Source organism: Eptatretus burgeri, chromosome 8, assembly GCF_056783735.1.
Source record: "Eptatretus burgeri isolate ZD-2024b chromosome 8, Ebu_testis_v1, whole genome shotgun sequence".
Taxonomy (NCBI): Eukaryota; Metazoa; Chordata; class Myxini; order Myxiniformes; family Myxinidae; genus Eptatretus; species Eptatretus burgeri.
The window spans coordinates 90735488-90748679 of record NC_140968.1 but is presented as its reverse complement, the minus strand read 5'-3'; the positions used below and the strand labels follow the sequence as shown (position 1 = coordinate 90748679).

Below are 13192 nucleotides of genomic sequence, written 5' to 3'. Positions count from 1 at the left end.
CGGAGACACAGAGAGACGGAGACACAGAGAGACGGAGACACAGAGAGACGGAGACACAGAGAGACGGAGACACAGAGAGACGGAGACACAGAGAGACGGAGACACAGAGAGACGGAGACACAGAGAGACGGAGACACAGAGAGACGGAGACACAGAGAGACGGAGACACAGAGAGACGGAGACACAGAGAGACGGAGACACAGAGAGACGGAGACACAGAGAGACGGAGACACAGAGAGACGGAGACACAGAGAGACGGAGACACAGAGAGACGGAGACACAGAGAGACGGAGACACAGAGAGACACAGAGAGACACAGAGAGACACAGAGAGACACAGAGAGACACAGAGAGACACAGAGAGACACAGAGAGACACAGAGAGACACAGAGAGACACAGAGAGACACAGAGAGACACAGAGAGACACAGAGAGACGGAGACACAGAGAGACGGAGACACAGAGAGACGGAGACACAGAGAGACGGAGACACAGAGAGACACAGAGAGACACAGAGAGACACAGAGAGACACAGAGAGACACAGAGAGACACAGAGAGACACAGAGAGACAGAGACGGAGACACAGAGAGACACAGAGAGACACAGAGAGACGGAGACACAGAGAGACACAGAGAGACGGAGACACAGAGAGACACAGAGAGACGGAGACACAGAGACACAGAGAGACACGAGAGACACAGAGAGACACAGAGAGACGGAGACACAGAGACACAGAGAGACACAGAGAGACGGAGACACAGAGACACAGAGAGACACAGAGAGACGGAGACACAGAGACACAGAGAGACACAGAGAGACGGAGACACAGAGAGACACAGAGAGACACAGAGAGACGGAGACACAGAGAGACACAGAGAGACGGAGACACAGAGACACAGAGAGACACAGAGAGACGGAGACACAGAGACACAGAGAGACACAGAGAGACGGAGACACAGAGACACAGAGAGACACAGAGAGACGGAGACACAGAGACACAGAGAGACACAGAGAGACGGAGACACAGAGACACAGAGAGACACAGAGAGACGGAGACACAGAGACACAGAGAGACACAGAGAGACGGAGACACAGAGACACAGAGACACAGAGAGACACAGAGACACAGAGAGACACAGAGAGAGACGGAGACGCAGAGACACAGAGAGACACAGAGAGACACAGAGACACAGAGAGACACAGAGAGACGGAGACACAGAGAGACACAGAGAGACACAGAGAGACGGAGACACAGAGAGACACAGAGAGACACAGAGAGACACAGAGAGACACAGAGACACAGAGAGACACAGAGACACAGAGAGACACAGAGAGACACAGAGAGACACAGAGAGACACAGAGAGACACAGAGAGACACAGAGAGACACAGAGAGACACAGAGAGACACAGAGAGACACAGAGAGACACAGAGAGACACAGAGAGACACAGAGAGACACAGAGAGACACAGAGAGACACAGAGAGACGGAGACACAGAGAGACACAGAGAGACACAGAGAGACACAGAGAGACACAGAGAGACACAGAGAGACACAGAGAGACACAGAGAGACACAGAGAGACACAGAGAGACGGAGACACAGAGAGAGACAGAGAGACACAAAGAGACACAGAGAGACACAGAGAGACGGAGACACAGAGACACACACAGAGAGACACAGAGACACAGAGAGACACGGGGAGACACGGGGAGACACGGGGAGACACGGGGAGACACGGGGAGACACGGGGAGACACACAGAGACACGGGGAGACACGGGGAGACACGGGGAGACACGGGGAGACACGGGGAGACACGGGGAGACACACAGAGACACAGGGAGACGGAGACACAGAGAGACACAGGGAGACACAGGGAGACGGAGACACAGAGAGACACAGGGAGACGGAGACACAGAGAGACACAGGGAGACGGAGACACAGAGAGACACAGGGAGACGGAGACACAGAGAGACACAGGGAGACGGAGACACAGAGAGACACAGGGAGACGGAGACACAGAGAGACACAGGGAGACGGAGACACAGAGAGACACAGGGAGACGGAGACACAGAGAGACACAGGGAGACGGAGACACAGAGAGACACAGGGAGACGGAGACACAGAGAGACACAGGGAGACGGAGACACAGAGAGACACAGGGAGACGGAGACACAGAGACACAGGGAGACGGAGACACAGAGAGACACAGGGAGACGGAGACACAGAGAGACACAGGGAGACGGAGACACAGAGAGACACAGGGAGACGGAGACACAGAGAGACACAGGGAGACGGAGACACAGAGAGACACAGGGAGACGGAGACACAGAGAGACACAGGGAGACGGAGACACAGAGAGACACAGGGAGACGGAGACACAGAGAGACACAGGGAGACGGAGACACAGAGAGACACAGGGAGACGGAGACACAGAGAGACACAGGGAGACGGAGACACAGAGAGACACAGGGAGACGGAGACACAGAGAGACACAGGGAGACGGAGACACAGAGAGACACAGGGAGACGGAGACACAGAGAGACACAGGGAGACGGAGACACAGAGAGACACAGGGAGACGGAGACACAGGGAGACACAGAGAGACACAGGGAGACGGAGACACAGGGAGACACAGGGAGACGGAGACACAGGGAGACGGAGACACAGGGAGACACAGGGAGACGGAGACACAGGGAGACACAGGGAGACGGAGACACAGGGAGACACAGGGAGACGGAGACACAGGGAGACACAGGGAGACGGAGACACAGGGAGACGGAGACACAGGGAGACACAGGGAGACGGAGACACAGGGAGACGGAGACACAGGGAGACACAGGGAGACACAGAGAGACGGAGACACAGGGAGACACAGAGAGACGGAGACACAGGGAGACACAGAGAGACGGAGACACAGGGAGACACAGAGAGACGGAGACACAGGGAGACGGAGACACAGGGAGACGGAGACACAGGGAGACGGAGACACAGGGAGACGGAGACACAGGGAGACGGAGACACAGGGAGACGGAGACACAGGGAGACGGAGACACAGGGAGACGGAGACACAGGGAGACGGAGACACAGGGAGACGGAGACACAGGAGACGGAGACACAGGAGACGGAGACACAGGAGACGGAGACACAGGGAGACGGAGACACAGGGAGACGGAGACACAGGAGACGGAGACACAGGAGACGGAGACACAGGGAGACGGAGACACAGGGAGACGGAGACACAGGGAGACGGAGACACAGGGAGACGGAGACACAGGAGACGGAGACACAGGGAGACGGAGACACAGGGAGACACAGGGAGACGGAGACACAGGGAGACACAGGAGACACAGGGAGACGGAGACACAGGGAGACGGAGACACAGGGAGACGGAGACACAGGGAGACGGAGACACAGGAGACGGAGACACAGGGAGACACAGGAGACACAGGAGACGGAGACACAGGGAGACACGGAGACACAGGGAGACGGAGTCACAGGGAGACACAGGGAGACACAGGGAGACACAGGGAGACACAGGGAGACACAGGGAGACACAGGGAGACACAGGGAGACGGAGACACAGGGAGACACAGGGAGACACAGGGAGACGGAGACACAGGGAGACACAGGCACAGGCACAGGGAGACACAGGGAGACGGAGACACAGGGAGACACAGGCACAGGCACAGGGAGACACAGGGAGACGGAGACACAGGGAGACACAGGCACAGGCACAGGGAGACACAGGGAGACGGAGACACAGGGAGACACAGGCACAGGCACAGGGAGACACAGGGAGACGGAGACACAGGGAGACACAGGCACAGGCACAGGGAGACACAGGGAGACGGAGACACAGGGAGACGGAGACACAGGGAGACGGAGACACAGGGAGACGGAGACACAGGGAGACACAGGGAGACACAGGGAGGCACAGGGAGACACAGGGAGACGGAGACACAGGGAGACACAGGGAGACGGAGACACAGGGAGACGGAGACACAGGGAGACACAGGGAGACGGAGACACAGGGAGACACAGGGAGACGGAGACACAGGGAGACACAGGGAGACGGAGACACAGGGAGACACAGGGAGACGGAGACACAGGAGACACAGAGAGACGGAGACACAGGGAGACACAGAGAGACGGAGACACAGGGAGACACAGGGAGACGGAGACACAGGGAGACACAGGGAGACGGAGACACAGGGAGACACAGGGAGACGGAGACACAGGGAGACACAGGGAGACGGAGACACAGGGAGACACAGGGAGACGGAGACACAGGGAGACACAGGGAGACGGAGACACAGGGAGACACAGGGAGACGGAGACACAGGGAGACACAGGGAGACGGAGACACAGGGAGACACAGGGAGACGGAGACACAGAGAGACACAGGGAGACGGAGACACAGAGAGACACAGGGAGACGGAGACACAGAGAGACACAGGGAGACGGAGACACAGAGAGACACAGGGAGACGGAGACACAGAGAGACACAGGGAGACGGAGACACAGAGAGACACAGGGAGACGGAGACACAGAGAGACACGGGGAGACGGAGACACAGGGAGACGGAGACACAGGGAGACGGAGACACAGGAGACGGAGACACAGGGAGACGGAGACACAGAGAGACACAGGGAGACGGAGACACAGAGAGACACAGGAGACGGAGACACAGAGAGACACAGGGAGACGGAGACACAGAGAGACACAGGGAGACGGAGACACAGAGAGACACGACGGAGACACAGAGAGACACGGGAGACGGAGACACAGAGAGACACGGGAGACGGAGACACAGAGAGACACGGGGAGACGGAGACACAGAGAGACACGGGGAGACGGAGACACAGAGAGACACGGGGAGACGGAGACACAGGGAGACGGAGACACAGAGAGACACGGGGAGACGGAGACACAGAGAGACACGGGGAGACGGAGACACAGAGAGACACGGGGAGACGGACACACAGAGAGACACGGGGAGACGGACACACAGAGAGACACGGGGAGACGGAGACACAGAGAGACACGGGGAGACGGAGACACAGAGAGACACGGGGAGACGGAGACACAGAGAGACACGGGGAGACGGAGACACAGAGAGACACGGGGAGACGGAGACACAGAGAGACACGGGGAGACGGAGACACAGAGAGACACGGGGAGACGGAGACACAGAGAGACACGAGGAGACGGAGACACAGAGAGACACAGGGAGACGGAGACACAGAGAGACACAGGGAGACGGAGACACAGAGAGACACGGGGAGACGGAGACACAGAGAGACACGGGGAGACGGAGACACAGAGAGACACGGGGAGACGGAGACACAGAGAGACACGGGGAGACGGAGACACAGAGAGACACGGGGAGACGGAGACACAGAGAGACACGGGGAGACGGAGACACAGGGAGACGGAGACACAGAGAGACACGGGGAGACGGAGACACAGAGAGACACGGGGAGACGGAGACACAGAGAGACACGGGAGACGGAGACACAGAGAGACACGGGGAGACGGAGACACAGAGAGACACGGGGAGACGGAGACACAGAGAGACACGGGGAGACGGAGACACAGAGAGACACGGGGAGACGGAGACACAGAGAGACACGGGGAGACGGAGACACAGAGAGACACGGGGACACGGAGACACAGGGACACGGGGACACGGGGAGACGGAGACACAGGGACACGGAGACACAGGGACACGGAGACACAGAGAGACACGGAGACGGAGACACAGAGAGACACGGGGAGACGGAGACACAGAGAGACACGGGGAGACGGAGACACAGAGAGACACGGGGAGACGGAGACACAGAGAGACACGGGGAGACGGAGACACAGAGAGACACGGGGAGACGGAGACACAGAGAGACACAGGGAGACACAGGGAGACGGAGACACAGAGAGACACAGGGAGACACAGGGAGACGGAGACGCAGGGAGACACAGGGAGACGGAGACGCAGGGAGACACAGGGAGACGGAGACGCAGGGAGACACAGGGAGACGGAGACGCAGGGAGACACAGGGAGACGGAGACGCAGGGAGACACAGGGAGACGGAGACGCAGGGAGACGGAGACACAGGGAGACGGAGACACAGGGAGACGGAGACACAGGGAGACGGAGACACAGGGAGACGGAGACACAGGAGACGGAGACACAGGGAGACGGAGACACAGGGAGACGGAGACACAGGGAGACGGAGACACAGGGAGACGGAGACACAGGGAGACGGAGACACAGGAGACGGAGACACAGGGAGACGGAGACGCAGGGAGACACAGGGAGACGGAGACGCAGGGAGACACAGGGAGACGGAGACGCAGGGAGACACAGGGAGACACAGGGAGACGCAGGGAGACGGAGACACAGAGAGACGCAGGGAGACGGAGACACAGAGAGACGCAGGGAGACGGAGACACAGAGAGACGCAGGGAGACGGAGACACAGAGAGACGCAGGGAGACGGAGACACAGAGAGACGCAGGGAGACGGAGACACAGAGAGACGCAGGGAGACGGAGACACAGAGAGACGCAGGGAGACGGAGACACAGAGAGACGCAGGGAGACGGAGACACAGAGAGACGCAGGGAGACGGAGACACAGAGAGAGACGCAGGAGACGGAGACACAGAGAGACGCAGGGAGACGGAGACACAGAGAGACGCAGGGAGACGGAGACACAGAGAGACGCAGGGAGACGGAGACACAGAGAGACGCAGGGAGACGGAGACACAGAGAGACGCAGGGAGACGGAGACGCAGGGAGACGGAGACGCAGGGAGACGGAGACGCAGGGAGACGGAGACGCAGGGAGACGGAGACGCAGGGAGACGGAGACGCAGGGAGACGGAGACGCAGGGAGACGGAGACGCAGGGAGACGGAGACGCAGGGAGACGGAGACGCAGGGAGACGGAGACGCAGGGAGACGGAGACGCAGGGAGACGGAGACACAGGGAGACGGAGACACAGGGAGACGGAGACACAGGGAGACGGAGACACAGGGAGACGGAGACACAGGGAGACGGAGACAAGGAGACGGAGACGGAGACAGGGAGACGGAGACACAGGGAGACGGAGACACAGGGAGACGGAGACACAGACGGAGACACAGGGAGACGGAGACACAGGGAGACGGAGACACAGGGAGACGGAGACACAGGGAGACGGAGACACAGGGAGACGGAGACACAGGGAGACGGAGACACAGGGAGACGGAGACACAGGGAGACGGAGACACAGGGAGACGGAGACACAGGGAGACGGAGACACAGGGAGACGGAGACACAGGGAGACGGAGACACAGGGAGACGGAGACACAGGGAGACGGAGACACAGGGAGACGGAGACACAGGGAGACGGAGACACAGGGAGACGGAGACACAGGGAGACGGAGACACAGGGAGACGGAGACACAGGGAGACGGAGACACAGGGAGACGGAGACACAGGGAGACGGAGACACAGGGAGACGGAGACACAGGGAGACGGAGACACAGGGAGACGGAGACACAGGGAGACGGAGACACAGGGAGACGGAGACACAGGGAGACGGAGACACAGGGAGACGGAGACACAGGGAGACGGAGACACAGGGAGACGGAGACACAGGGAGACGGAGACACAGGGAGACGGAGACACAGGGAGACGGAGACACAGGGAGACGGAGACACAGGGAGACGGAGACACAGGGAGACGGAGACACAGGGAGACGGAGACACAGGGAGACGGAGACACAGGGAGACGGAGACACAGGGAGACGGAGACACAGGGAGACGGAGACACAGGGAGACGGAGACACAGGGAGACGGAGACACAGGGAGACGGAGACACAGGGAGACGGAGACACAGGGAGACGGAGACACAGGGAGACGGAGACACAGGGAGACGGAGACACAGGGAGACGGAGACACCAGGAGCAGGAGACACAGGGAGACGGAGACACAGGGAGACGGAGACACAGGGAGACGGAGACACAGGGAGACGGAGACACAGGGAGACGGAGACACAGGGAGACGGAGACACAGGGAGACGGAGACACAGGGAGACGGAGACACAGGGAGACGGAGACACAGGGAGACGGAGACACAGGGAGACGGAGACACAGGGAGACGGAGACACAGGGAGACGGAGACACAGGGAGACGGAGACACAGGGAGACGGAGACACAGGGAGACGGAGACACAGGGAGACGGAGACACAGGGAGACGGAGACACAGGGAGACGGAGACACAGGGAGACGGAGACACAGGGAGACGGAGACACAGAGACGGACACAAGGAGACGGAGACACAGGGAGACGGAGACACAGGGAGACGGAGACACAGGGAGACGGAGACACAGGGAGACGGAGACACAGGGAGACGGAGACACAGGGAGACGGAGACACAGGGAGACGGAGACACAGAGAGACACAGAGACGGACACAAGGAGACAGAGAGACACAGAGACGGACACAGGGAGACACAGGGAGACAGGGAGACACAGAGAGACACAGGGAGACACAGAGAGACACAGGGAGACACAGAGAGACACAGAGACGGACACAGGGAGACACAGAGAGACACAGAGACGGACACAGGGAGACACAGAGAGACACAGAGACGGACACAGGGAGACACAGAGAGACACAGAGACGGACACAGGGAGACACAGAGAGACACAGAGACGGACACAGGGAGACACAGAGAGACACAGAGACGGACACAGGGAGACACAGAGAGACAGAGACACACGGAGCCAGAGAGCCACACGGAGACACAGAGACGGACACACGGAGACAGAGACGGACACACGGAGACACAGAGAGAGACACACACACAGTAACGTTAGTAAATTCTGTACTTCACAGATTACAAAGTGATTCGACAAGTAAAATCCGGAGAGAAAATGACGTTCGACCTTTTTCACACCAATCTGACAAACTTATTATAACCGTTCATTAAAAAAGAAGAAATTCCGACCAATTACTTCATCCACCACCGGCTCAAATGAACATTTCCCGCCCGCGAGAATAAATCCATGACGAGAAAACGAATCCACGGAGCCGGCAACGATAAACACAAAGTTTCAAAAATAATTACTTCATTATAACAGGTTCGTGTACAACGGGACTTGCGCCGTCCGTGAACGAGACAAACACAAAGGAAACAAATCCCACCGCCAATGGCGCCAACTCCTGGTTGCTAAGAGACCAAAAAAAAAAACACCTCCTGAACCTCTGACAATCAACATTCGCCTTTTTCAAGGGTTTTTATCATCGTTATTATAATTTCGACCGAAAATTACCCTTAAAAACTTCGGTCCACTCGAACGGTTTCTTGCTTACAGTTATATAAGAAATTAATACTCCAATAAAATTTATTACCATACACCGCCACATATAGCTTGTGTTAAACACATTGTCCTTCAGGTATTCCATTCTCCTCAATCCCATATTCGAACCTCTTTACGCGAAGTTATTACTACAGTTAAGTTTAAAAGGCGCTTTTAGTCACGTGTTTACATATTAATCAACTCCTTCACTTTCAATCCTTGTTTGCATTTAAAGTGAGGAACCATACACTACTCATACACCGCCGACCGAGCTTTATCGCTTACACCGCTCAAAACGATCATCGTATTGTAAAAGCAAAAACAAAACCGTACACTCTACTTAATTTGTAAAATGCATATTCTTTTAGTATATACGAGAATACAATAGCGTGACACACCGAACGATTTTTTTTAATAACTATATTTTTATTCGAATTTTTTTACTTTTATTGCGCAGCCACAAATATTTCATCTTTCTGATCACTTTGTTGCATTATACGATACCACACGAGTACCCTTTCGCTGGGCGATCTTGTTTAAAGCATGTGCAACGTTCTTTTAATACATACATTAATTTGGGCGGTGTATAGGCCACTGACTGCTGCTTAAATCACTTTCGAAAAAAAAACATAAAACCCGGGTTATGTGCTTAAGGCAAAAACGTACCCACTGCTTATCTATCTATCTATAATTCCAGCAGTGTGTGTGTGTGTGTGTGTGTGTGTGTGTGTGTGTGTGTGTGTGTGTGTGTGTGTGTGTGTGTGTGTGTGTGTGTGTGTGTGTGTGTGTGTGTGTGTGTGTGTGTGTGTGCGTGCGCGCGTGCGTGCGCGCGTGCGTGTGCGTGTGACCGCTGTTTCTCGACAACCACTGGTCCGATCTAATTGAAACTTGCCAGATATATTGCTGGGGCCCTGAGGATGTGCCTTCTCAAGCTTTGATATTAATTGGACAAGTGGTTCCCAAGTTATGGCCATTTATTTACCAACCAATGACAGGACACGTTGCTGCGTAGGCGTGGCCGATGGGGAAGAGAACCTCAGCCGCGTTCCCCATTACGGGTTACAACGTATGGACTTCCGGATAGTGATGACTTTCTGTATTCTAATAATTTCTCTATTTGTTATGTGCATTTATAGATAAACACAATGCCCCAATCCAGTCCTCGTTTACGAGAGCGAAAGAACGGCCTGTGTGGTTATTTGAGATTTTTTTTTTATTTTATTTTTTTTTTTGCATGTACGGCCACGCGAGAGTGAAGGAACGGCCTGTGTGGTTGTTGTTTCTTGCACGTGGCTTGAAAGTTTTTGTTGTTTTTTTGCACGTATGGCCATGCACTGACGGGCACGTACGAGTAATTCAAAACACCTCACTGCGCTGGAAAACGTGGCGACAGGAATACTGTACTGTGAATAGTAGAGACTTGTAGTACCCTCTCTTACCTGGAGTGGTGCTACACGACACACATTTACATCTCGAATTTTCATCCCCCCTCCCCCACCGTCAAGACCGCAAGTAAATATAAAAACACCCCTTTGCACAAACTGGGTTCATGCTGATCCGAATGAGCCGACAACTGTATGAGGAGTATCGTGACAAATACACAAACAAACACCAGTCGGTGAATTACAGTAGGGATTCTTCCCCTGCTCTTTGTTAAGTAAGTGATGTTCTGATGTCTTTTGAGATTTAGAGTCAAAGTCCAAGCCACGGTCTCTGCCACGACCCATTGGACCAAAGATGTACGCCATTTATGCAACATGTATCTAAATTAAAATTATCCATTCATTGAATATTCTTGGGGTTGGCTTTTATGGAGATGGTGGTGGGCTTGAGATCCTCGGATCCTGAGCTCAAATCCCCCTCGGCTGTTGAATTAATAACAGGTGGGGTTGACTGCCTGTCATCATCCTTCCGAGGTCAGCAAGATTAGCGCAGCATGCTGGTGTCCTATGTCGGAGTGGTCACCTGTCCAGGATTGTACCCAATAACCAAGGAGACTACATTTGGCAGCACCGACGCTCTGCACAGAGTATGGTCCCAATGGATGGATTCATTGAATCCTGTCCAAGCGGCGTTTTTCTCACGTCTTCTTCAGATCAGCCTCATATTTCTGGCATTATATTTGTTTAAAACGTTATATTTGGGGAAGGACGTATAGAAAATGGAGATATCGGCTTCTACTCACCTCGATAAGTTGATGACAGTCCATTCTGAGTGGTGTCCCCCAAAAGCTGTTCAGCTTGAGTACAGGTGGATACTGTTACAATCAGGCTTCAATTTGTCAATGCTGACAGTATCATGTTTCCCATTCTAGTTAATAATGAAAAACTTGTTAGTATGGCGGATGACTTCAAATGGTCCTTCATCCGGGGGTTAGAGTGGCTTCCTCACCATGTTGTGGCACGCAAAAACATGAGGACAACTCTGAATGTCTGAATTGGTCTGGGTTTGCTTGTGCTGTACCCTGATAGGTGGAGACTTCAGGTTTTTCATGTGCATCCATCGTCTGTGTATATAGTTGTTATTATCCAAGTAGTGATTAAACTGATTAGGTGCCACAAACTGTCCTGGCAACTTGAAAGTTGTGCCAAAAACTTACTCAGCAGCACAGCACCCTAGATCGGAGTTAACCGCAGTTCGGATACTTAGAAAAACGAGAGGAAGACTCTCCGTCCATCTTGTATCTGCTTGGGCTTTGAGAGACCCTTTCAACCATTGATGGAATCGAATCACCACATGAGCCCATTAAGTGATGGGTGACAAGCTGTGATTCAGGTTCTCCTACTGCCAAGTAGATCAGATCCATCCATTGGGACCATACTCTGCACAGGAGAGCGTCGGTGCTGCCAAAGCAGTCTCCTGGGCTATTGGGGGCAATCCTGGATGGGTCGCCACTCCGACAAAGGATACTCAAATGGGCTCAATCATCCCAACAAGCTGGGACTTATTTTGCCGACCTCGGAAGGATGACAGGCTGAGTCTACCCCACCTGGTATTGATTCAACAGCCAAGCACGATTTCAACTCAGCATCCCAAGCCTGCCATCCTTACCATTAAGCCAACACCAGACATAATTATAAAATGTTCTAAAGGGTAATTCTGAAGGGTAATTACAAAGGGTAATTCTAAAGGGTAGTTATAAAGGCTAAATGTAAAGGGTTCTAATGGGTTCCAAAGGGCAGGGCCGCATTAAGGGAAGGACCAATGGGACATATGGCCCAAACTCCAGGGGGCCCAAGAAAAACGTACAATACATTTATTCATTTACTAGCAAATACAACTCGTCGCTTCGCTGACTGGGATGGGAGGGGGGGTGGGGAGACAGGAGGGAGGTGAGGGAGAGAGGGAGGGGAAGGTAGGAAGGGGGAAGAGCAAGGAAGGGAGGGGGACGTTGGGAGAGCTATGCCTCACCAAACGTTGCTATACTGTGGGAGGGAGGAATGTAAGGAGGGGGTGAGAGAGAGAGAGAATGAAAAAAAAGAAGAGAGAAAGGTGAGAGGTGGAGGTGTGGTTAGTAAAGAGAGTGATATGTGGTGGTGGTCGTATGGCAGCTTAGCTGCTGGGGTAGGTATCATTTTTGAAGCACGACTGTGTCGCTGATGCAGTGCCCCTCTACCAGTACACACACTGCAACTGGTACTCATTTTTCCGACCTCAGAGGATGACAGGCTGAATCAACCCCCTGGTGTATTAATTCAGTGGATGACATGGCTTGAACTCAGGACACTCGGATCCCAAGCTGCCACCCTAACCAATGAGCCAACACCAGGCTACAATGATATGTTATGCTTAATAACCAAACACACACACACACACACACACACAAACAAACACACAAACAAACACACAC

At 54.5% G+C, this 13192-nt stretch overlaps 1 protein-coding gene across 6 annotated transcripts in view; it reads right to left on the bottom strand.

Annotated features, from left to right (window-relative positions):
* Window positions 1-9274, bottom strand: part of CCP110 (centriolar coiled-coil protein 110) — a 48074-nt gene extending 38800 nt beyond the window's left edge. For 4 of the 6 annotated variants that reach the window (XM_085892969.1, XM_085892970.1, XM_085892971.1 and 1 more), the window contains exon 1: window positions 9111-9245. The gene's annotated coding sequence lies outside the window, so the exon portion shown is untranslated. Of the gene's footprint in view, window positions 1-8997 lie in introns of all 6 variants that reach the window. The other 2 variants (XM_085892967.1, XM_085892968.1) reach the window with 2 other exon arrangements.
* Window positions 9275-13192: the final 3918 nt, after the last annotated feature.